This window comes from Nuphar pumila, chromosome 8 (genome assembly GCF_984573655.1).
Source record: "Nuphar pumila chromosome 8, dmNupPumi1.hap1.1, whole genome shotgun sequence".
NCBI classification, from domain to species: domain Eukaryota; kingdom Viridiplantae; phylum Streptophyta; class Magnoliopsida; order Nymphaeales; family Nymphaeaceae; genus Nuphar; species Nuphar pumila.
In genome coordinates, this window is record NC_143256.1 from 71,750,362 (window position 1) to 71,777,225 (window position 26,864).

The following is a 26,864-nucleotide window of genomic DNA, read 5'->3' on the forward strand; positions in this document are numbered from 1 at the left end:
AAGAAGTATGAACACTTCTAGGCATGAATAATGAAGAAAACAAAGTTCATATTCATGTCAGCAAATTGAAGGGTCTAGATGGAAAATGTGGGAATTATTTTACATGGATATAGATGTTATTTGAAATGAAATGTCTATATATAATGTAGTCTACAACTCATTTCCTGCTCACTATTTAACTTGTTCCCAAAATGACCAGTTTTAATTACACTATAAAAGATACAACACAGTCAAAGAGATGAAAGGATGACGATGATGCGTTCCTGGTGGGCCTAGGTTAGGTTTTGGAACTTATGTAGGCTCGGTTAGGTCTAAGGCTAAGGTCAAAGTCAAAACTGGGTTAAACAGGGCCGGTAAACTGACAGGTTTCAGTAGGAAAATCGGTACACCCAAATGGTGTTGAGGAAAATCCCAAAATTTGGAGGGATTGTTCCAAACACCTTAATGAAGGTCCAGATCAAGTTTCAAGGTTAGCCAATGTACAAAGTTGCAGATTTAGTGTGGTTAGGATTTTAGCAAGAAGCAAAATAGAGAAGTTCAAGAAAACGAGTCACTTCTTTAATAGTTATCGACTCTCTCAAAGATACAAAGAAAAAGTAAACAAAAGAAAATATAGGACTAAATTACCCCTTAGCATTAAGGTAATGTACAAAAGAATGTTTATGCTAAAGGGGTAGTGCAAGACAAGTAAAACACATGTATTACATAAGTCTTAACGTTCCCCTTCAAACTTGGATGATGCAACAGAATCATTCCGAGTTTGGAAAGGAATGAGCGAAAATGCAAAGGAACAAGACTCTTAGTAAGGACATCTGTGATCTGATTCTTTGAGCTCACATGTTCTAGAGCAATAACTTCATCTTCACAGGCCTTCGTTGTATAGTAACAATCTATTCAATATGCTTGGTTCACTCATGAAACTCTAGATTCTTTGCAATATGAATAGCACTAGTATTGTCACAATATAAGGAAGTCTTGTCAACAATGGAGACACTCAACTCACCCATAACCATCGTATCTAAATAATCTCGGTTGTAACTTGAGTAATAGCTCTATATTTTGTTTTCGTTGTGGATAAGACAACCCTCTACTGTTTCTTGCTTTTCCATGAGACCAGGGAGCTTCAAAAAAATACAGAAATCAATAGTAGAAAGACGATCCTGAGTAGAGCCTCCAAAATCAGCATCACAAAAAGCTCTAAGAACTGTAGCAGATGATGATGAAAAGAACATACTATTGCATAGTGTCGCTCACATATTTGATAATCTTGAGTACAACAACTAAGTGAACTATCCTAGGAACACTCATAAATTGACTAGCTACGTGAACATAGGTGATATTCGGCCTAGACATAGTCAACTATATGAGACTTCCAACTAATTGTTTGTATACTACATGATCTTCTAACTCAACACCATCTGTGGCTCTCATCTTTAAATTTGCTTCCATGGGAGAATTGACTTTTTTTAGTCATTTGCCAGTCTTGCCTTCACAAAATTTGTAGCATACTTATGTTGAGACAAGTACAATCCCCTTGGTGAGTATGCTATCTCCAACTCAAGCAAATATTTCAAACGCCCTAAGTCTTTCATCTCAAACATATTGGTCAACTTCTTCTTGGTCTCCTTAACTCTTTTTGTGTCATCTCCCGTGAGTATCATATTATCTACAAAAATAAGTAATATGCATGTTTCGAGCTTAGAGGAAGACACAAACAAGGCAGGGTCATAATGACTTTGATCAAAACCAAATGATTTCATTGTTGAATTAAACTTTTCAAACCAGGCTCATGGTGCCTATTTGAATCCATATAACTCTCTGCGAAGTCTATATACCCTACCTTCTGGATTTGAATATCCTTATGGTAACTTCATATACACTTCTTCCAGGTCTCTATTCAAGAAGGCATTCTTGACATCTAATTGCCACAGATTCCACTTTTGTACTGCAACCACTGCAAGCAATGTACAAATAGTTGTCTTATGAGATACAAGAGCAAAAGTTTCAGCAAAATCAATTTCAAACCGCTGACTATGCATCTTCCATCTCCCAACTGACCCATCTGCCTGAGTCTTTATCTTATAAACCTACTTGCTCCCAACAATATTCTTCCTTGGTGAAGGTTTTAACAATTTCCAGGCCTACATCCTCTCAAGTGCACTTATTTCTTCAACCATAACTCTTTGTCACTTATTTTTTCTTGCTGCCTCTACATAAAACTCAGACTCAACATAAGAATAGATTAATGCTAAAAATGCACGATGTTGCAAGGAGAAAGACTCATAGGATACAAAACGAGAAAGAAAAATCAAAGTTCTAGAGCTTCTACATACCTGATGAGGATTAGGGAAAGAAGATGAAGACTCTAAATTTTGGTGTCAGGATTCAGTTGACAAAGGAATAGAATAAGAATTGGTCTCTTGTATTCTCTCTTATTGTTCTTGTTAAGATTAAACCTCTAATATATATATTTGTACATATATATATGTACATATATATTAATATATATGTATGTAAACCAGAATGCCCATCAAGGGCATTTCGGTCATTTTGCATTGTAATAGGCATCAACTCATTAGGGGTTGACTGTGTTTTGGTATACCAAAACAACAGTTGTGTCTACACACCACCCCCAGGTAATGTAATATCGTGTATTTTCACACTTAGCTCAAATTTGGCTAAGTCCGGGAGAAAAATCGTTTGAACCTCGATTTTAGATCGATGCTTTTGAGTCTGGGCTTGGCCCAGGTCTCATCACCTAGGTCTAAACGAGTCACTTAAAACGCGAGAACAAGTTTTATTTCTGACCTTTAAATTCATGTAAAATTCGAGCAAAATTCAGGTTATTTTTTGGTGAAATTCAGAATTTGATATTCGTGTAATATGTCGTTGGATGTGTCTCGGAATTCTGAGCGCAACGATATTTTATTTTTCTCGATTCGAGCTACGATTGGGCCAAAAATTGCATTTTTTCAAAAATTGAGCAGTTTGTCGGTTCGAATCCAGACTTGGATCGGATCGGATCTAAGGGATTTGATCCAAATTAATATGGATTTGGACCCTATCCTAGACCCATATTAATCTGGATTTGATCCAGTTTAAAACCCATTTGGATTTCGGATATGGATTTGGATCTTGGATCCGGATCCGGATCCGGATCCAAATCTATGCCCAACAATTTTTATAACTTTAAATTCATCAAAACCTTTAAATTGGGGTTTATTTATGTTAAGAAGCATCCAACATTAATTTGGTAATTTTTTGAAACTTTTGAAAATTTATTTGCAATTTAATATTAAATAATTAATTAATTTAATGCAATTCCGAAAATTTATTTTGATGTTTGTTTATGACTCTTGAAGGAGCCCTTAAACACCTATGGAAGAGTTCAAGAGGATTTGAGAGACTAAGAGTTCTTTTTTAACAAAATTTTGAAAAAGTCAAACTTGAAGAGTTTTAAAATTTTTGAAAAACTCATATAAAAGAGTTTTATTTTCATGAGAGTTCTCTCTCTCCAACCATTTTAGATGGGCTGGAGAAGGGGAGGGGCGTCCTCCCCTATAGGGCCTATAAAAAGATTTCAAAAAAGAGAGAGAAAAGAGAAAGAAAAAAAGGAGAGATAAAGAGAGTAAAAAGGAGGAAGAAGAGGAGTTTGGGCCATCTCCAACCATTTACCCACGCTTTTCAACATCCACCATCGTTTTTCTTCAAGTTTTTATTCATGGTATGGGTTTTTTCTCTTGAATCAAGCGAGAAATTGATATAGATTGGATTTTCATGCAATATTTTGATGAAAATCCATGGAAAAAGTGTTTATATGGATGTTTTCTCTAAAATACATGGAAGATGATCCATGGATGTATTTTTTATTCTTTTCATTATTTCAAAACTAAAAAAGTTTGTACATATTTGTGTAAAAGTATCTTTAACAAGATACTATAATCAAGACCCAATGTCCTTGATGGAAGACAAGTGCACTCATGCACAATAAGAACACAAAGAACACTTGTGCATAAAAGCATAAACCAATCAATCTCACAAATGCACTATGAAAAATGAATAAAAGCTTTATTGAATACTTGGGCTTTGACCCAAAACCATAGCCAAACTCAAGGGGGAATACCCCTATTTATACACAATGAGAATCCATGGAGGGGCTCCCAATATGATCGTTGGGACCCCTCCAACGGTTATAATTATAACAGTTGGAGGGCCTAACGATCATGTTGGGTGGGCCCCTCCATGTGCCAAAAAGCAAAAAGAAAGAATAAAAAGAGAAAAAAGAAAAAAAAAAGAAATAGAAAAAATAAAAGGGAAAAATTACATACATATTCTAAAGAAGATTATGTGTAAAAAGACAAGTATGCCCCTACAGCTAAGGGGAAATAAATATATATATTTTATATATATAATAGGTAGATACATATACATATTATATATATATATATATATGTATTACCTTATATATATAAAATATATATTAGATTACATGATTTGATTACATAATTTAACACCCCCCCCTTAAACTTAGGGCAGGATGACCGAAAGTTTGTCAAGGAGAAAGTTCAATCGCGGAGCACACAATGCTTTGGTGAAGAAATCTGTCAACTGATATTCTAAAATGACATATGGAAGGTCAATGACTCCTTTCAGGTAGGCTTCTCGAACATAGTGACAGTCCATCTCAATATGCTTAATCCGCTCATGGAAGGTATGGTTTTTGGCAATATAAATTGCACTCTTGTTGTCACAGCATAGCTTAGTGGGTCCTTCTAATGTGATTTCCATGTCTTCTAGTAGCTGATGAATCAATACAATTTCTATGGTAGTAGTTGTCATGGCACGATATTTAGCTTTAGATGAGGATAAAGACACTTGTTGTTTCTTGCATCTCCATGAGATCAGTGAGTCTCCTAAAAACACACAAAAACCAGTGGTGGAGTGACGGTTATTTGGGTCACCTCCCCAGTCAAAGTCAGTATAAGCAATTAATTTTAATTCAGAAGAAGAAGATAAGAATACTCACTTATTTAGTGTACCCTTTATGTATCTTACGACCCGTAAGATGACACTCATGTGAACCGATGTTGGTGCATGTTGAAACTGACTTGCAGTATGAACTGCATAAGAAATATCTGGCCTAGTAATACTTAGATACATCAATGATCCCACAAGTTGTCTGTAAGGGGTGTGATAAAAAAGAAGAATACCATCATCAATATTCATCTTAGCTCTCAGTATAGTAGGAGTTTCACAAACCTTATCATCTGTAAGACCAGACCTGTCAATAATCTCAGAGGCAAGTTTAGTTTGAGATAAAAAATATCTTCTATGAGAGTATGCTACTTCAATACCCAGAAAATAAGTTAGAAAACTCAAATCAGACATTTCAAAATTATCTTTTAAAATTGATTTTATGTTTTTAACCCCTTTAGAATCACTACTGGTTATAAGCATATCATCCGCATACAAAAGTAAGATTACAATCCCTGCATTGGTTTTTCTAACAAACAAGGTTGTGTCAGTGAAACCAAGGTTTTAAAACCCGTGACTCGGAACTCGACTCGTTCTTTATTGACTCGTGACTCGGCGGGTCAACTCGGTGACTCAGACCGGGTTTTGTTAACTTTTGATTTTAAAAGAAAAACAACATATAATTTGTCTGAAACCATGTTTTTGAGTAAACATAGTCTCCAAATGTCTGTAAGAATATAAAAACAACTGCAAAGAGCTATATAGGTTTGCTTGAATAATTGAATTTGATATCTATACAAGTACTTTGACTAATTCATGACTTGAATTAGAGGATTTGGTCACCATGAGTTCAATCTGCTACTACCTAAGGTTCCTAAAATGGCCAATCATATATGCTAGCTTGTTTTAAAAGTTTTAATTTCCTCTCTAACAAATCCATAAATGTAAAACAGGGATATATGTGCATATTGAAAGTTTACAGAATGTCCAATATCAACATAAATAAGCAATTTTCTCATGTATAAAACTATGCAGGAAATATATTAATGGCACAACTATAAAAAGACTACTAATATTTGAATATGTACAATGCTTGTTCACATAACAAATGGATGATGAAACCTAAATGTGACTTCCCATAGGCACAGTTGACCCGCCATGTATAGTGAGAATCATTTCTTTAAAATATTTTGCTAGAATAAGTTGATAACACAGGGTGAACAGTAGTTCGAACAACATGGCGATTTTATTCTATGGATTTAAATGCTTTTTTATCTTTAAATGATTTTTATTTTCTTTTTTATACAAAATCTGGGGGTAACCCTTGTTAAAATATATGTACTTATATATTTCAAAACTATAATTTGAAACTCAAAAAACAAATTTCAAACATCCCAAAACTCGCCCGAGTCAAGCCGAGTCAAGTCGAGTCAGGCCGAGTCAAGCCGAGTCAGGCCGAGTCAAGCCCGAGTTTTGGCAAACCGAGTTTGCCTTGCCAGGTTGACTCGTTGGAGGGGCGAGCCGAGTCAGCCGAGTCAACGAGTTTACTCGGCGAGTTTTAAAACATTGAGTGAAACAGGAAGAAAAACCATTTCTAACATTACGGAGTTAAATCTATCATACCAAGCCTTGGGGGCTTGTGTTAAACCATAAAGTGTTTTTCGAAGACGAAGCACTTTCCCTTTGGGAGTCTCCATTCCAGGTGGAGTATCCATATATACCTCTTCATTCAGATCGTAATTTAGGAATGCGTTTTTAACATCCATTTGATAGATGTTTCACTTGTTGATGGAAGCAACGGTGATGAGACATCGAACAGTGACCATTCGGGCCACAGGAGCAAAAGTTTCTTCATAGTCAATCTCATATTCTTGACTATATCCCTTTGCAACTAAACGAGCCTTATATCTCCCAAGAGATCCATCGCTCTTAGTTTTTACCTTAAATACTCATCTACACCCTATTGCTTTCTTACCCTTAGGGAGATCTTGGAACTCCCAAGTTTTGGCTCTTCTTAGAGCACAAAGTTCATTATCCATAGCTTCTACCCATTCATAACATTTTCGTGCTTCCTCAAAAATTTTAGGTTCTACGTAAGAATGAATGGCACTAAGACAGGCCCTATATTTAGGTGAAAAAAAGTTGTATGAGATAAACCTAGATGAAGCTTTCTTAGGTCTTTCGGTTCTTCGCAGGTTCTCTTCTCTAGGAGGAACAGGCCTACTGGTGTCATCATATCTTTCACGAGCACTTTTGAAGGTGTTTTTATCTCTATGAACATAGGTGATGGGATCTCTAGATGATTCCTCATTGATATGTTGATGTGGTGGAGAAAGCATAAAGGTGATAGTTTCCTCGATTTCATTATCACTTGAGTCATTTTGAGTTAACTCATCATCACTTGTATCATCATCTTTAGCTAACAGTTCAAACAAAAAGAAATAATCCACATTCTCATTTTGAGTTTTAGGACTTTCAAAACCACTAAGATTTTCCAAAAAACTTACATTTATGAATACATATAATTTGTCATTTATAATATCATAACACCTAAAACCCTTTTGGGTTTCCGAATAACCAAGAAAGGCACAAGGAATGGCCTTTGGAGAAAGCTTATCATTTTTATCTGTTAGGACAAAACATTTGCAACAAAAAACCCTTAACTTGTTATAGTCAGGTTCCTTCTCGTATAATTTTTCAAAAGGGAAAATTTTGTTTAAATTCTTTGATGGAAGTCTATTTATAAGATAAACTGAGGTAAGGGCTGCCTAAGCCCAGAGGTTTTTTGGAATGTTTTGTGAAATAAGCAGAGTTCAAGTTGTTTCGGCTAATCCGCTTTGTTGAGGAGTTTTTAGGCAAGATTTTTGATGGAGAATACCACAACTTTCAAGATAACTCTTAAATTCATTTGAGAGGTATTCTCCTCCGGAGTCAGATCTAAGAATTTTTAAGTTTCCATTGAATTGATTTAAAATCATCATATGAAAGGTTTTAAAAGTCGAAAAAACTTTATGTTTATGTTTAAGAAAATATATCAAACAATACATAGCGTAATCATCAACAAAAATCACATAATATAAGAATCCTCCTTTAGATATCACAGGAGCCGAACCCCATACATCGAAAAGAACGATTTCAAAAGGTTTTGTTGTAAACATGGATCTTTGATAAAAGGGTAAACTTTTCATTTTCCCATGAATACATTCATTACATACAAAATCTCCTTTACAAAGGTATTCAGCAAAAGGTAAATATAAAATTTTAACAATGTTGGGATGTCCAAGTCTCTTATGCCATACATGAATATCCTTATTTTGGACAACATTACAAAATTGATTCTTGGGAACTTAGAGAGAGTCAACATAGTAGAGATTATTCTACTAGAGCCTTCCTCAATCAACCTCTCGGACCGGCGATCCTGTATCCAACATTTATCAAAAGAGAACTTTATATCGCAACCATGGTCCGAGAGTTAAGAAACCGAAAGCAAATTCAAATTTAGTTTTGGTATGAATCTAATTTTTGGAATAAAAAATATTTATTTTTCAAAATTGCTTATTCATTTAATTTCAAGAGATGTTACATCTGTCGTTGAGACAAAAGATGGAAAAGAGTTTTTAGAATATTCAGAAAGAGAACAAGCACTTGGGGTCATATGAAATGATGCACCGGAATCTAAAAGCCAAGATATCTTAGTGGGAGATGAAGAGGTTGTCATGGCAACTCCGGAAGTTCCTCCCTTAAGAAGATGTTAAAGAGCTTCCATAATTTATTGTAAAGAGAGAGACCCGTTAGAAGAGAAAAGTCGTTCTTCTGGTTGAGATGTGGTAGTCATTGCAAGCAATTTTTTCTATTTGGGGTAAATAGTTTTGATATGCCCCGGTTCTTTACAAAAATGACAAGTTAGTTTACTATAGTCTCTCTTTCCATTATGCCAATTTCCTCCTTGATTTTGATTCTTGAAGTGAGGAGGTTTGTAAGTCCTCACATTGTTACCCGGTTTTGAAACGACATTCACTCCTTCACTCTTTTCTTGTATAGAGGAAGTAGCAGGGATGCTAGGTTTGCTCTTACTAATACCCATACGGGTCTCTTCCCCACTCAATTTAGTAATAACATCTTCAATGGAGTGAGACGTGAAAGAAGAAAGAAGAGAGGACCGAATTTGTTCAAAATCGGGTCGAAGACCATTTAGGAAGTTAAAAAAATGATCTTCCTGAAGTTGCTTGTGTCTAAGCTCGATAGCTTCACCACTCCATTTAGGTTCTAGCATAGCAAGCTCGTCCCAAATGGAGGACAATTCGGCAAAGTATTCCTGAATAGTCATCTCATTTTGTTGTAGGGTTAATGTCCTCTTTTGAAGGTAATATTTGTGTGATAAATCTCTTGATGTATACATTTTTTCAAGATATAGTCAAGTTTCAAAAGCTTTCTTGAATTTAATGATGTTGGCATTGATCTTGGTTTCAATGGATGAGAAAAACCATGATAAAATCTTGAAGTTCTTTATTTTCCATTCGTCATGTTTCTTTGAATAATCTTCAAGAGCACTTTGCCTTTCTTCTCCTTCAAGAATCTTTATATCTCTTTTTTCCATCATAGTAATTTTTTGTTCGGGTTCCAGTATCGAACCTTAAACATACCCCCAAAGCCCCCTCCCTTTAATATGGGCTTCCATATTACCGGCCCAAACATGATAGTTTGAAGCATTGAGTTTAAATCCAAGGGAGAAGCGGGAGTCTTTTTCGCCCATTAGAGAGGATAGAAATAAAAAAAAACACGTACCTTAATAGATTTTTAAGTTTTTCTTAACAAAGAAGACTTCTAAAATATTGGTCGAAGGAAATGATCCACTCCAATCTTCAATGGCTTGAAGGCATGCTTTTCGAGGCACCCAAGAAAGTGGAGAATGCATGAGCTTTCTTCCTCAAACCAAGCTCTGGTACCATGTAAAAGTATCTTTAACAAGATATTATAATCAAGACCCAATGTCCTTGATGGAAGACAAGTGCACTCATGCACAATAAGAACACAAAGAACACTTGTGCACAAAAGCACAAACCAATCAATCTCACAAATGCACTATGAAAAACGAATAAAAGCTTTATTGAATACTTGGGCTTTGACCCAAAACCATAGCCAAACTCAAGGGGGAATACCCTTATTTATACACAATGAGAAGCCATGGAGGGGCTCCCAATATGATCGTTGGGACCCCTCCAACGGTTATAATTATAACCATTGGAGAGCCGAATGATCATGTTGGGTGGGCCCCTTCATGAGACAAAAAGCAAAAAGAAAGAATAAAAAGAGAAAAAAGAAAAAAATGAAATAGAAAAAATAAAAGGGAAAAATTACATACATATTCTAAAGAAAAATGTGTAAAAAGACGAGTATACCCCTACGGCTAAGGGAAAATAAATATATATATTTTATATATATATATAATAGGTAGATACATATACATTTATTATATATATGTATATGTATTACCTTATATATATAAAATATATATTAGATTACATGATTTGATTACATAATTTAACAATTTGTTCTATGTTAAAATAAAATTATATTCATGTTAGAAGTAAGCTTGATATGTGTTCTTTCAGGCTAGATTTGATCTTCGTGAATGGTACATGATATGTAGCGTTTAATGTAAGCATGCTAAGGATGAATACACGGTTGAATATGTATTTTATTTCATGAAAGCATGCTAAGTTTGAATGCATATGGTTGTAAAGAAACGGCTTTGAATATATTAGGTTCAATAATGAACCAATACACATGCACATGAAGTGCGGATATACCCACTAAAGGGAAAAACACAAGCACATAATGTGCTAACACATAAACCCACAAAAGGGGCAAAAATGCCTATAAAGCATAAGTTAATATTATTGAAGAGAAGAAGGGTGTAACACCCATTACAATGGAGCAAAAGCTCCTACAAGGAGTGAAAAATACAAGGGGAGAAAGCCCCTATATATAAGCCTTTGAAGAGCCACATAGGGGGCTCCCAAAGGAGTCATTGGGAGCCTCCAACGGTCACATTTGTAACCGTTGGGGGATCCCCAACAACTCTTTGGGGAGTCCTCCAATGTGGCGCAAACCACAAAAAAGATAAGTTTAAAAAATAAAAAATAAAAAGAGAAAATACAATCATATTCCAAAATGGAATATGCGTAAAAATAGGTGAAATGACTAAACTACCCCTACGGCTAATAATAGAGAAATATATATTTTATATATATAATTAGGAAGATACATATACATATATACCATATATGTATATGTATCATCCTTTATATATATATATATATATAATATATATATATAATATATATATATATAATTACAATGATTGAATAATACATTTTAACACCCCCCCCTCAAACTTTGCGTGGGGGAACGAAAAGATTGAAGAATACAAGAGGAAGAATCTCAAGGCTTCAAGAGTCTTCAGTACGAATGCTATTGAAATTTGCAAATGTATTCCTTGAAAGTCTTTAATGGTGAACATCTTTCATGATCTATCCAAGGTACTTCATTTCCTCTCATCTTCAAGATCCTGTGGAACAAACCAAGAAAAGGTCCAAGTAAAAGATATATTTGCACTTTAATCAAGTGAAATATTCCAAACAAGATGAATTAACCAAAAAATCATATTATATGATTCATCCAAAAGTAATGGTGCAAAAAGATATTCTATGCATAATAAAAACATAATTATTTTATTTGAAGCACAGGATTTGATAGAACAAGATAATTACTTATGTATGCAAAATGACTTTAGCAAACCAATTTTCATAATCATATATCAAGTTAAAGAGTGAGCGGAAACAAATTACAAGAATGCATAGTGCATTCATAAGGTCCAACATTGGACAAACATACGAAGAAGCATAAAGAATAACATAATGGTCCACTAAGGGATACCACAAGAAGCCTACGAAGAGGCATAAGTGACACATAATTTATTGAATGAGAGCTTAAAGGCCATAATGAGCATATGCATACAATATTATAAAATGAATCAATACTTAAAAGAGTCATTAATGAACATGCTCCAATCATACTTTAGTCAAGTAATATTACTTGAGCCTATAGGATAGAAGGACAAGTGTTATTGATTTTAGCAATTCTTTTGAAAGCGATTTCAAAAGAAAAATGCTCAAGAGCATAAAAGGAGTATATAAAACACAAGAGTTCAACAGGTTTTAAGTCCACTTAAGAGGCAAAAAAAAATGAGTGTTATTTGAGTAGAGAACCTTACACATTTAGGAACATCTTACTCAAATACAACAAACAATAACAACAACTACGCCTTCATCCCAAAACAATTGGGGTCAGCGATATGAACCAAAAAAAGAAATTCATTTTGGGTCTTCCACATGAATCCTTTTCCTCCAATCATTTCTATCCAATGCCATGTCCTCGATGAGGTTCAAAGCATTCATATCCTTTCCTATCATCTCCATCCAAGTCTTCCTAGGCCTACCCCGACTTCTTTTAACTAATATATTTTCCCATTTCTCCAACCTTCTAGATAGAGCATCATTAGGCCTTCGCCGAATATGTCCAAACCACCGTAAACGATTCTCTCGCATCTTATTTTCAATGAATGCAACACCTACCTTCTTACGTATCTCCTCGTTCCGAATCTTATCTTTTATTGTATTTCCACACATCCATCTAAGCATCTGCATCTCAGCTACACTCATTTTTTGAATATGATGTCTCTTGGCAGCCCAACATTCTGTACCATATAGTAAAGCGGGTCTAATAGTCGTCCTATATAACTTTCCCTTCAACCGCAATGGCATTCTACGATCGCACAGCACTCCAATTGCACTTTTCCATTTCATCCACCCAACCTTTATCCTATGATTTACATCTCCATCAATTTCTCCATACTTTTGAATGATGGATCCCAAATATTTGAAATAATCATTCACCGATATTTCTTGCTCACCAAGCTTCACTACACTCCCATCACTACTTCGTTGCTTACTAAACCGACATTCCATATATTCTGTCTTACTCTTACTCAACTTAAAACCTCTAGCTTCCAATGTTTGTCTCCATAATTCTAACTTAGCATTAACCCCAGCTCTAGACACATCAATCAAAACAATATCATCAGCAAACAACATACACCACGGTACATTTTCTTGAATTGATCTCGTAAGCTCATCCATCACTATCGCAAATAGGAAAGGGCTTAAAGCAGATCCTTGATGTAACCCAACCGTTATCGGAAAATTGGTTGTCACCCCTCCACAAGTGCGGACATTGGTTACTACTCCTTCATACATATCTTTAATTATACTAATGTACTTGAGAGAAACACCTTTCTTCATCATTGTCCACCAGAGAACGTCCCTAGGTACTCTATCGTATGCCTTCTCTAAATAAATAAAAAACATATGCAAATCTTTGTTCCTCTCTCTATATCTTTCAATAAGTTGTCTAAGAAGATGTATAGCTTCCATAATTGATCTTTCAGGCATAAAACCAAATTGATTCTCCGATATCATGACAACCTTCCTCAACCTAGACTCAATCACCCTCTCCCAAAGTTTCATAGTATGACTCATGAGTTTTATACCACGATAGTTTGTGCAATCTTGTATATCACCCTTATTCTTATATAAAGGCACCAAAGTACTCTTCCTCCACTCATTAGGCATCTTATTTGTTCGCCAAATCAAGTTAAAAAGATTTGTCAACCATTCTAAACCTTTCTCTCCCAAGCATTTCCAAGCCTCGATAGGTATACCATCTGGGCCAACTGCCCTACTTGATTTCATTTTCTTCAAAGCATCTGCAATTTCTTTCTTTTAAATCTTGCGCATGAAGTCACGATTTATCTCATGAAAAGGAATGGAGAAGTCTCCAAGATCTTGAGCATGACTATCATTAAATAGCTTATCAAAATAATCTTTCCATCTCTCCTTAATCTCCTCATCTTTGACTAAAACCCTTTGCGTTTCATCTTTGATACATCTAACCATACCCAAATCCTTTGATTTCCTATCTCTCATCTTTGCAAGCCTATAAATATCCTTCTCGCCTTCTTTGGTATCCAACTTGTCATAAACCTCCTTATATACCTTAGCCCTCGCGTTTCGAACAACTTTTTTAGCTTCCTTCTTTGCTATCATATACTTCTCAAAATTCTCATTATCACGACTCTTACTTATATTTCTATAACACTCTCTTTTAACCTTAATAGCTAATTTGACATAATCCTTACCTAGTGGTGCACCGCCTTTAGACTCACCCAATACCTCCTTAGCCACTTTTCTCATGCCACCCGCTATCTTATTCCACATTGATTCTGAATCCTCCTCGAGACACCAATCAGCTTCCTTAACTACCTGCTCTACAAACATTCCTTGTTTAGCTCCTTTCAGTGCCCACCACTTAATTCTAGGATTTATCCTATGTCTATCCCTTTTGCGGCATTGTCTAATTCTAAGATCTAAAATTAAGACTCTATGTTGTGTAGCTACACTTTCTCCCGGTATAACCTTACAATCGATGCAACAACCCCTATCTCTCTTTCTAAGTAGGAAAAAATCTATCTGACTCCTATTAACCCCACTTTAAAATGTTACTAGGTGAGACTCCCTCTTCCTAAACCAAGTGTTTGTTAAGATCATATCATAGGACAAACAAAAATCTAAAATCCTTTCTCTACTTTCATTTCTTTCTCATATACCATAGCCTTCATGGATACTCTCAAATCCATCCCTACTAATGCCTACATGTCCATTAAGGTCACCGCCGATGAAAAGCTTTTCTCTATAAGATATCCCTTGTACTACTCCATCTAAATCTTCCCAAAATCGATGCTTAATGGAATCATCTAAACCTACTTGAGGTGCATAAACACTAATAATATTAATAATATTTGTACCTAATACTAATTTAGTAAGTAAAATTCTATCACCCTTCCTACGGACCTCAACTACATTATCTATAAACTGACGACTTATAACAATCCCTACTCCATTCCTATTCTTATTTATTCCTGTATACCAAATCTTATATCCCCAAGGTTCTATCACTCAAATGATTGCAATTATAAAAACTCATTTTGCATATCAAATATAAGAGGTGACCAATAAATCAATTTGATTTTAAAATACGCATATTAATGATATGATTCACTTGTATCTTTAAAAGACAAAATATGAATGAAATTTCATAAATTTCAACAATAATTCATCCACTACAAGCAACTACCTCATTAGTCCTCCAAAACTCACAAATCAAGTGTATAAGCTATTAGAACAGGAACATAATCATAATGCCATTAAAGGCCAAAAGACACACATAAAGGTGTATACAAACATCTCTTGTCTACATGTAATAATATTTGAAATGAGTGTATCAATGACAAGAACAAGAGAATACATGCCAACATGGACCAAAAGCATCTCTTGTCAATGTAAAAATACACTAAAAAACAAATATGTTCAGCTAGTAGAACAAGAGTATCAAGCCAACCATGGGATAAAACACAATACATCTCTTGTTTACATAAAATGACACTTGAAATGAGTGAAAGAAGCCAACCATGGGCATACATCTCAGCGACTAGAACAAGGACACAAATGCCAACATGGACTAAAGATCACACACCATGGTGTGAATCAACGTGCCTTGTCTACATATAATAACACTCAAGACAAGTGTGTTCGGCTACTAGACCAAGAGAACAAAGCCAACAAAGGGCTACCAACACACAAAGGTATAATAAAATTCTTGTATACATATGATGACACTTAGATAAGAGTTTATAAAAGGAGAAGACTTTTTGAGGCAATAAAACTTGTAATGATAAACATATAAATAAAACCTTGAATAGAACCAATAGAGCAATATTTGTGACATGTATAAGTATCTTCAACAAGATATTATAATCGAAAGAACAATATTCTTGAGAATAAATGTGTGAACATACGCACACCAAGAACACGTGCACAAAAAGCACAAAACATGAAATCACAAATGTGCAAATGCACTCATAAGATTCATAAACAATAAAAGGTTGGGCAATAATCCCAAAAACCTTGATTTTAATATACCTTAAAACATTTAAGGTTTCAAACACCATATATCCATCACATTTATATATAAATAAGAGCATCCATAAGATCAATGGTCAAAAAGGAGGAAACGAGTGACACACTCATAATTAGAGATCATATAACAAATCATTTTAGAGTCCCAAGGTGCCCATAACTCACCTCAACAACCATCTATAATATAACAATAAGGTCATACAAAAAGGATTGATGCATCATATAACTTGTGATGGATAGAAAATAAATGCCATAAAAAGACAATGAACTCTTAAGAAAATCATTTTCCAAATATGTGATTTTACAAAGAGGACTGATTCAAAGGTCCAACATAATTAATCACAACAATATGCCTTATAACAATGATTTTGCATAAACACGAAATTATGTTCAATCATGATCATTATCCAAAAGACTTAATAAACACAACATGAAATATATAAGCAATGTTATGTGTGAGAACGGTTTGGAATAATCCAAGAATCAAATCAAGCCTTTATAAATTGCAATTATATGCATACCAAGATGTAGAATAGCAATAATCTTAAATGAGCAAATTTAGGACATGTAACAAAATATTGCGGAAGCACTTATAACGATAAAAGAATTAATTTCTCACAAGTCCATTAAGGGACAAAAAACTGTAATGAAATGGTGGTCTTCAACAAATGCACAAATAACTCACAAACAAGTGTCTATTGGAGACACTACAAGCATGACCCTTGAAAGGGTATAAAGGGAAGAACACTTGAAAAATAAATAATACTTTATTCATGAACAAAATGCTTAAGAAGCATTGTAATTTACATTGAAGGGGTTCACCCCTATATATACAAAACAATGGGAGAGAGAGGAGAGCTCATTTTGAGCTCTCCAAAAAGAGACGTTGGATTCCAACGTCTCTTAATATAGTTGTTGGACTACAGTCCAACAGCATTTATTATAGCTGTTGGACTACAGTCCAACAGCTACTTGCACAGTCGATCAAAATATCTAGTTTCTATTGAACTAGATGCTAAAAAAGAAAATAAAAAAATAGAAAAAGAAAATAATAAAAGAAAACATAATAATATTAAATAATATATATATATTGCAGTTTACATTTTAACACTCCCCTTCAAACTTACGGTACAATGAGCGAAAGTTTGTCTAAGAGGAAGTGAAATCTGGGAGCAGCGAGAGGCTTGGTGAAGAAGTCTACTAATTGATATTCTGATGTAACATATGGCAGATCAATGGTTCCATGTAAGTATTCTTCTCTGACATAGTGACAGTCCATCTCAATGTGTTTAGTGCGCTCATGGAATGTCCGGTTGCTTGCAATGTAGATCGCACTTTTGTTGTCACAGCACATCTTTGAAGCTTGCGTTGCTTTAGCTCCCATATCTGCTAGCAATCGTCTGAGCCAAACAACCTCCATAGTGGTGGTTTCCATGGCTCTGTATTCAGCTTCGGTGGAGGAAAGAGAGACTTTCTGCTGCTTCTTGCACCTCCACGAAATTAAGGTTTCACCTAAGAACACACAAAAACCAGTAGTTGAGTGTCTATTATTGGGATCACCTCCCCAGTCAGCATCAGTATATGCAATTAAATTTAATGAAGATGAAGCAGACAAGAAGAGTCCTCGTGAAAGAGAGGATTTTAAGTATCTAATAATACGCAAAATCGCTCCCATGTGCACGGAGGTGGGAGCATGCTGAAACTGACTGACTGTATGAACCGCATGAGTTATATCTGGCCTAGTAATGGAAAGATAAGAAAGAGCTCCAACAAGTTGTCTATAAGGAGTAGGATCATCAAGAAGTTCTCCATCATCAATTTTCATTTTAACATTGACAACTTCTGGAGTGTCTACTTTCTTATCATCTGTAATTCCAGACCTAGAAACGATATCAAGAGCAAATTTAGATTGAGATATCAAATACCCCCGAGGGGAATAAGCAACTTCAATGCCTAAAAAATATCTTAATAAACCTAAGTCAGTCATTTCAAAGTGAGTTTTAAGAAGAGATTTGATATTTGCAACTCCCTGTTTGTCGCCTCCGGTGATGATCATATCGTCCACATAGAGAAGAAGAATAATGATGCATGCATCAGATTTCTTAACAAACAAAGCAGTGTCAGTTAAACAAGGTTGAAAACCAATATCAAGCATAACATGACTAAATCGGTCATACCAGGCTTTGGGAGCCTGTTTAAGACCATAAAGAGCTTTTTCTAGACGAAGAGCTTTACCCTTAGGGATACTAATACCAGGTGGGGCTTCCATGTATACTTCTTCAACAAGATTCTCATTCAGGAAAGCATTTTTGACATCTAATTGAAAGATAGGTCATGTTCTAATGGAGGCCAAGGCTATTAAAGTTCTAACAGTGGTCATACGGGCCACAGGAGCAAATGTTTCTTCATAATCGATGCCATACTCTTGGGCATATCCTTTTGCTACTAAACGGGCCTTATATCTTTCCAGGGTCCCATCACTTTTGGTTTTGACTTTGTATACCCACCTACAACCTATAGGTTTCTTACCCGGAGGAATATCTTGTATCGTCCAAGTATTGGCCTTTTCTAGTGCATCCAATTCTATTTTCATGGCTTCTATCCATTCTATATGATTTTTTGCTTGAGAATAGGATGATGGTTCAACATATGATTGTATTAATGTAATGGCGGCCCTATACGTGGGTGAAAAAGATTCATAAGACACAAATTTTTCTGGAGGTTTAGAGATTCTAGGTGTTCTAGGTGGGACTTCAGAGTATTTTTGTAATGCACATGAAAGATTTTGCTCTCTACGTCTTGAATATTGTAGACTAACATCCCTATGGATTTGCTCTTCATTATCATCATTTTCAACAACAATAAGACTTTGATCATTGTCAAGGTCACATCCAACATCACATTCATTGGATTTTGAAGTTGGATCAATTAAAAACGAGTATTCAGTGACATCCTTGGATTTTTCAAATTCAAAGAAGCTTTCTTTTTCCAAAAAAGATACATTTCTTGACACATATAATTTGTCATTTTGAAAATCGAAACACCTGTAGCCTTTTTTATTATCAGCATATCCTGAAAAGGCACATGGGATTGCACGAGGAGAGAGTTTATCATTTCTGTTGGTGAAAACAAAACATTTGCATCTAAAGACTCTTAATCTAGAATAATCTGGAGTTAAATTAACAAGCTTTTCTATTGGAGTTGTATTCTTTAATGAGGAAGATGGCATCCTATTAATGAGGTAGGTGGCAGTTAGGACCGCTTCAGCCCAAAAACTTTTTGGAACTTGATTTGCAATTAGCAATGTCCTAGTAGTTTCCATAATGTGCCGATGTTTGCGTTCGGCTAGGCCATTCTGTTGTGGAGTGTGTGGACATGATCTTTGATGTGTAATACCATGTAAATTGAGATAGTCTTTGAATTCGTTGGACATAAATTCTCCCCCTGAATCAGTGCGAAAAACAGAAATATCATTTTGAAACTTATTTTTAACCATTTTATGAAATATTTGGAAGCTAGCAAAGACATCAGATTTATGTTTAAGAAAATAAATCCAAGTATGTCTAGAAAAGTCATCAACAAAAATGACATAATATGTATAACCACCTTTGGAAATAACTGGTGCGGGACCCCAAACATCCGAATGTATTAACTCAAGTGGTCGTGAGGAAACAAAAGTTCTACTAAGAAATGGTAACCTTTTCATTTTGCCAAGAATGCAGTCTTTACAAGAAAAATTTTCAGAATTACAAAATTTTTCCAAACTTGGAAAATATTGAATTTTAGACATATGAGGATGGCCAAGCCTTTTGTGCCATAATTCCAATTCTAATTTCTGAATATTATAACAAAATGCATTCTTGGGTAATTCCAAAAAGTTCATGTAATAAAGTCCTCCTTCTCTATGGCCTTCCCCAATCAGCTTCCCTGACTGGCGATCCTGTACCCAACAACCATAAGAAGAGAAGGAGATATTACATCCATAATCAGATATTTGCGAGACAGATAAGAGATTCAAATTAAGTTTAGGGATATATCTAACTTCTGGGATAAAAAATCTTTTGGATTTTTGAAGATTTTCAAAACATCCTATTCCTTTTACTTCGAGAGATGTGCCATCGACTGTAAGAACCTTTGACACACTTGGGTCATTTTTAAGACATTCGGATAAACTATTAACATTTGGGGTCATATGAAAAGAAGCACCAGAATCTAAAAGCCAAGGAATGTTACCTGGACCGGAGAAAGATGCAACTGCCGCTCCAGTTGAGGCTTCGGTTGAGGAGGATACCCCTTTGAGAAGAGGTTGAAGGATTTCCATCAGTTGAGCCATAGACACAGGTGCATCTTGATCTTTTGACTCAGATTCAACAGATGCAACTCTTTTTTCTTCTCTTCTTTTTAACTTTGGACATTGAGGCCTATAGTGCCCCGGTTCATGACAATGATGACAAATAACTTTTCTTTTATCAAAGTCGCCGTTTTGCCTTCCAAAATGAGGCGGCTTGTAAGTACGAGTATGATTCCCCGGTCTAGATACAGCTAAAACGGAGTCATCATCAACTTTTGGAGTACTTTTTCTAAGTCTATTTTCCTCCATAGTGAGCTCTTCTATAGTATCAACAATAGAAGGAATTTTTTCACGATGTAAAAGGGTCGATTTGGTGGATTCAAACTCCGGCCTTAGACCATTCACAAATTGATAGAAATGTTCCATATCGAGTTGCTTTTGGCGAAGCTCGATGTCTTCGACACAATGCCATTTGGGCTCAAGAAGAGCCAACTCTTCCCAAAGTTCGGACAACTCATTATAATATTCTCGAATAGTTTTATCTTTTTGAGTCATTGTCCGAACTTTATCTTGTAAATTGCATACATGTGCAATATCTTTAAGGGAATACATGTTTTTGAAGTATTCCCAAGCCTTATCGGCATGCTCAAACTTAGCTAGACTAGAGCATTTTTTAATGTCTATGCTATTGATGAGCCATGACATAATTTTTGCATGCCCTATCCTCCATTCTTTCCATTTCTTTTCATAAGTGGCTAACGCCTTACTCTTCTCTTCTTCCGTTAGAGGAACCTCTTTATCACCCTCTTTTTTGGTAAGAGATAGTTTAGGTTCCAAATCGGAACCATCCACTATACCCCATAAACCTTTTCCCCAAATGTGGTGCTTCATAATCGAAGCCCACATTACATAGTTAGTATCATTTAGCTTCATAGGAATGATGGTGATCTTATCATTGTCATCCATCTTTTACAAGGGTAAGAGAGGAATAAATAGGAGGAGAGAGAGAGAAAAATAAAAAGAAAAGAAAAAGAGTAGACAAAAGAATAAGAGAGGATACAAAACCAAATTTTTTTTGTAGCACAAGTTCGCCTTTCTTCAAACAAATCTTCTTGAGCCAAGAACAAGGTGATGAAACACCTTTTGTAAATGTGGCACGGAAATCGAGGCGGAAGCACTTCAAGATCTAAGGATTTCGTATCTCTGATACCATGTAATGAAATGGTGGTCTTCAACAAATGCACAAATAACTCACAAACAAGTGTCTATTGGAGACACTACAAGCATGACCCTTGAAAGGGTATAAAGGGAAGAACACTTGAAAAATAAATAATACTTTATTCATGAACAAAATGCTTAAGAAGCATTGTAATTTACATTGAAGGGGTTCACCCCTATATATACAAAACAATGGGAGAGAGAGGAGAGCTCATTTTGAGCTCTCCAAAAAGAGACGTTGGATTCCAACGTCTCTTAATATAGTTGTTGGACTACAGTCCAACAGCATTTATTATTATAGTTGTTGGACAACAGCATTTATTATAGCTGTTGGACTACAGTCCAACAGCTACTTGCACAGTCAAGTTCCAACAGGAACTTGACTGGATCAAAATATCTAGTTTCTATTGAACTAGATGCTAAAAAAGAAAATAAAAAAATAGAAAAAGAAAATAATAACAAAAAAATATAATAATATTAAATAATATATATATATATATTGCAGTTTACATTTTAACACAAGCCCTAAAGAAGGCAATATAAACATCTCTTTATTGAAAAGAGAGTATCATGTGAAAAAGTCTACGAAGAGACAATACGCATACAAGCACAAATACTTTATAAAAGATGTGCACAAAGGCACTCTCACAATACTTAAACAAAATACGCAAAAAATGTAAAAGTAGCAAACATGCACTAAGGCATTAATATATAGAAAAGGGCAAATGCTTCAGTCTCTCAAGCTTTCATAAAGATGGTAATATTTAAGAAGTCTCATAAAAACCAATATTTTTATTAAAAAAAAGCTTATAGCAATCATGAAATCTTCTCAAAGAGTATATACTCATAAGAAGATTCACAAAGATCAAAAGGCCTCTCAAAGAGAGATCAACAAAAAAAAAACAAATCCCCAAATGAGGGTACATACGAAAGGAAGAGGGAAAACTTTATTAAAGTGGAGAAAATCCCAAAAAGAATAATAGGATTGCATTATGGCATAAATCTATAAACAAAAATTCATAATATTATATGACTTAATAGATTATAACCAACTCCTAATGTAATAAGTATGCAACATTAATGAAGACCATAAATTTTATAATAAAACATATTCTTGAAATTGAATTGAAGAATGTAAAGAGAATAACCATATTTTATGAGATCATTTTTAAAACTTAATTTAACCGGTATTATAAAATGCCTTCTTAATCAAATATTGCTCGTATGAAAAAGAACTCATTAGGTAAGAAAATAAAAAATCATTTTTCAAAGACACATGATATTATGAAAAGCCTCATATAAGACATTTTAGAGGGTAAACACATACCTTTAATATGAAGTAAATATGATGAGAGTATGTGAGCAATGTTACATATCTCACAAACATTTTACTTCTAAGATAACTTTCTTAAAAGACTTATTTTTCAAGAAAAGACATACGAAAGAGAATAATATACGAAAGAAAAATAAAAAGTTCAATGGAATGTTAAGACTCCAAACTCATAATGACAAGAACACATACGCAAAAACATATCTAATTCTTCATAATGCACAATACTTAAAGAAATATAATACATACCAAATAATTTTAAGAGAGAAACGAGAACTTCACCATTTTTCTCTAAAATTTCTTGAATAGCACGTTTCTCAATGCAACAAAGAGCAACTCGATCCCAACCTTGCTCTGATAACATGTAAAGAAACGGCTTTGAATATATTAGGTTCAATAATGAACCAATACACATGCACATGAAGTGCGGATATACCCACTAAAGGGGAAAACACAAGCACATAATGTGCTAACACATAAACCCACAAAAGGGGCAAAAATGCCTATAAGGCATAAGTTAATATTACTGAGGAGAAGAAGGGTGTAACACCCATTATAATGGAGCAAAAGCTCCTACAAGGAGTGAAAAATACAAGGAGGGAAAGCCCCTATATATAAGCCTTTGAGGAGCCACATAGGGGGCTCCCAAAGGAGTCGTTGGGAGCTCCCAACGGTCACATTTGTGACCGTTGGGGGCTCCCCAACGACTCTTTGGGGAGTCCTCCAATGTGGCGCAAACCACAAAAAAATAAGTTTAAAAAATAAAAAATAAAAAATAAAAAATAAAAAATAAAAAGAGAAAATACAATCATATTCCAAAATGGAATATGCATAAAAATAGGTGAAATGACTAAACTACCCCTACGGCTAATAATAGAAAAATATATATTTTATATATATAATTAGGAAGATACATATAGATATATACTATATATGTATATGTGTCATCCTTTATATATATAAAATATATATATTATAATGATTGAATAATACATTTTAACAATGGTTATGCATCATGCTCATGTGTATGTATACCTACGTAGGAATGCATATTAGATATATATTGTTGTATGCTTAAGTCATATTCATAAGATGAGAGAGAATCGTTTACGGTGGTTTGGACATATTCGGCGAAGGCCTAATGATGCTCCAGTTAGAAGGATGGAGAAATGGGAAAATATATTAGTTAAAAGAGGTCGGGGTAGGCCTAGAAAGACATGGATGGAGGTGATAGGAAAGGATATGAATGCTTTGAACCTCACCGAGGACATGGCATTGGATAGAAATGATTGGAGGAGAAGGATTCATGTGGGAGACCTAGAATGATTTTTTTTTTTTGTTCTTATCGCCGACCCCAATTGTTTTGGGATGAAGGCGTAATTGTTGTTGTTGTATGCTTAAGTCATAATCTGTCCAAGTCCGTCGTGACTTCATGCATGTTTTTGTCTTCTAATTGTGTTTGTGCTCCTCCACTTATATTTTTCCCCTGCAGTATGCACTTTATTGCACATATTGGATTTCCGCATTATGTACTGCACATAGTGGGTTCCTGCAATAGGTACTGTGCATTGTAATTCCTGCAGATTTCTGCATTGGCGCACTTCTGAAATTTCATATGTTGGAACATCCAGAAATTTTTTTTTTAGTGATTTATTATCCGCTTCAGGGCTTCACAGTCTGACTGGCAGACCAGCCGAGCCCTGCTCGGCTGGCCAGACCTAGGCCATTGTGTTGCAGCCTCGTCAGGCATGTTCATTACAGGCCTGACTCGAGCCTGCAAGGTCCCAGCCGAGTGGGCTCGGCTGGGCAGCGAGTTGACAAAAAAAAAAGGTTAGGCCAGCGAGTCAGCAGTTTGGTAGGGACTATGACTCTGTGTCACGGCTCCTGCTGGGCCCTACCAGGCTGGCAGAACCGAGCCCAGCTGGTCGGTTCTGCCAGACCTATTGGGCAGCAGGCTTTTTAAAAAAAAAAAACAGGGCTTTTGAAATAAAAATTTTCTGTTAAAACATAGTGGTTTGAGTTGGCTGGCAGCCAGCCGAGTGGAGCTCGGCTGACTGCCAGGCCTTGGCAGCCTATGACAGGCGATGCCCAGGCCCAATCTGGGCCATGTGGCATCCTGTCAGGCCGAGCCGACTGGGTCGGCTGGGTGCTGGCCTGTTTTTTTTTACACAAAAAAAATGGTGTATGAAATATGATTTCGAAAACAAAGTTTTTATGAATAAAAAGGATTTTTTTTGACAGGCGGGTGGCCTGTTTGAGTTCAGCTGGGTCGGGGCTGAACCCTAGTCGACGGTCTTGTCTAGGATTGATAAGCCAACTTCAAAAAAAATATATATTTTACACTTAATGTAATTTAATCTGGAATTAGACACTTAAAATGCAAGATAAATTTCCTAATTTTGGTTACATGTATAAGGGTTTGAATACATGTTAATGAAAACTTTCACATGCGTTGAATTGATGTGACATGCTTAAGTATTATGCAAGGTAAAATTTATTTTCAATGCATATGTATACATGAACTAACGTGTATTTCACATACACACGAATGTATGAATGTTTATGTATTCAAATTGAGTTGATTCATGGGTGTAAACATATTTGTAAAGTGGTCGCATGAAAGCACATGCACATGAATGTGGTGAACATATGCATACGGATGTTTTAACTCATGCACATTGTTATTCGTCATATATGGGTGTGCATCTTAAAAGCATGTTGACATTGTTGCATTTATAGCATGTTATGATCTTCGCATATGATGCATCGATGATCAAGATGAATCATCGCAGACCTGGTGAGTCTTGAGCTTTGATGCTCCTACTTTACTTGTTTTGCATGCATCGCAAAGATCAGATTTATGTTATTTCTATATTGCATTGTTCGATTGTTTCCACGGGCTGGAGTCCCGTGATGAGCCTCGCATTTGGAAATGTGAAATTGTGATATTACTTGGGCATGTTGAATTGCAAATTGATACAATAACTATTAATAATAACATAAAGAAAAGAACAGTGTAATGTACTTTCTGAGATGCCTCAGCGAGAGTACGGGACTCTTGGAGTTGCGGTTTTGGGGAAACCGAAAGGATACAAAAACTTTGTGTGCGTTGTTGTTGCCCCTGAATCTGATATTGAGGTTCTTCTCCTAGCCACGGTTTTAGAGAGATTCTGCCACTTTACCTAAGGGTGATATGTAGACACAGTTGTTGTTTTGATATATCAAGAAAAGTGGTACTTGCGGATGGGTGGTCTCTGGTGTCCCCAACATTAGATGGGTAGTCTAATATTCCGAAGGTTGTTTCGGTCGAGGGTTAAGTTTGGAACCCAGTAATAAAATACAATTTGTGTGCTAAGCTACCCTGGGAACCTAACTTGACCTCGGGGTAAACCCAGTAATAAAATACAAATTGTGTGCTAAGCTATCCTGGGAACCTAACTTGACCTCGGGGATTTTACCCGTTTGATGTTTCTGCGGGCAACGATAATTAAAAAGAGAAACTTAAATTATGTGCATTTAATAAATTGTGATATATTGATGAATCCATGATGTTTCTTTTCTATTGCATGCTAAATATCTATATTATTTAACTTGTGGTTCCTATTGATTATTGAATTATCCTCCATGCTTAACAATTGTTCCATATTGCATAAATGATTAATTGAATTACGAATTTGTCATAAATGCATCTGCTAAATTATTGCATGAATCTTATCTGTGTTCTTTATTCTTATTTGTTTTAGTAGATGGATTCATACGCAGAATTCTTTGGATTCTGACAACCTACTTTTTGTATTTTTCGCAGCCTCAGATGCCTAGTAAGGAGGACTTGCTTTTGAGAAGAGTCATGAGGGGACTACACGACTGCAGGGCAGATTCTTGGGACGGCGTGGCTCTTTCTTTTTGCTTTCTTTACTTTCATTTACTTATGTGTCAGACTCTTTACATTTGAATA

General features: G+C 35.3%; 1 protein-coding gene across 7 annotated transcripts in view; it reads right to left on the reverse strand.

Annotated features, from left to right (window-relative positions):
* Positions 1-26,864, reverse strand: part of LOC149829968 (acyl-CoA synthetase family protein) — a 142,369-nt gene that overhangs the window by 12,646 nt on the left and 102,859 nt on the right. The gene's annotated exons all lie outside the window — the stretch shown is intronic.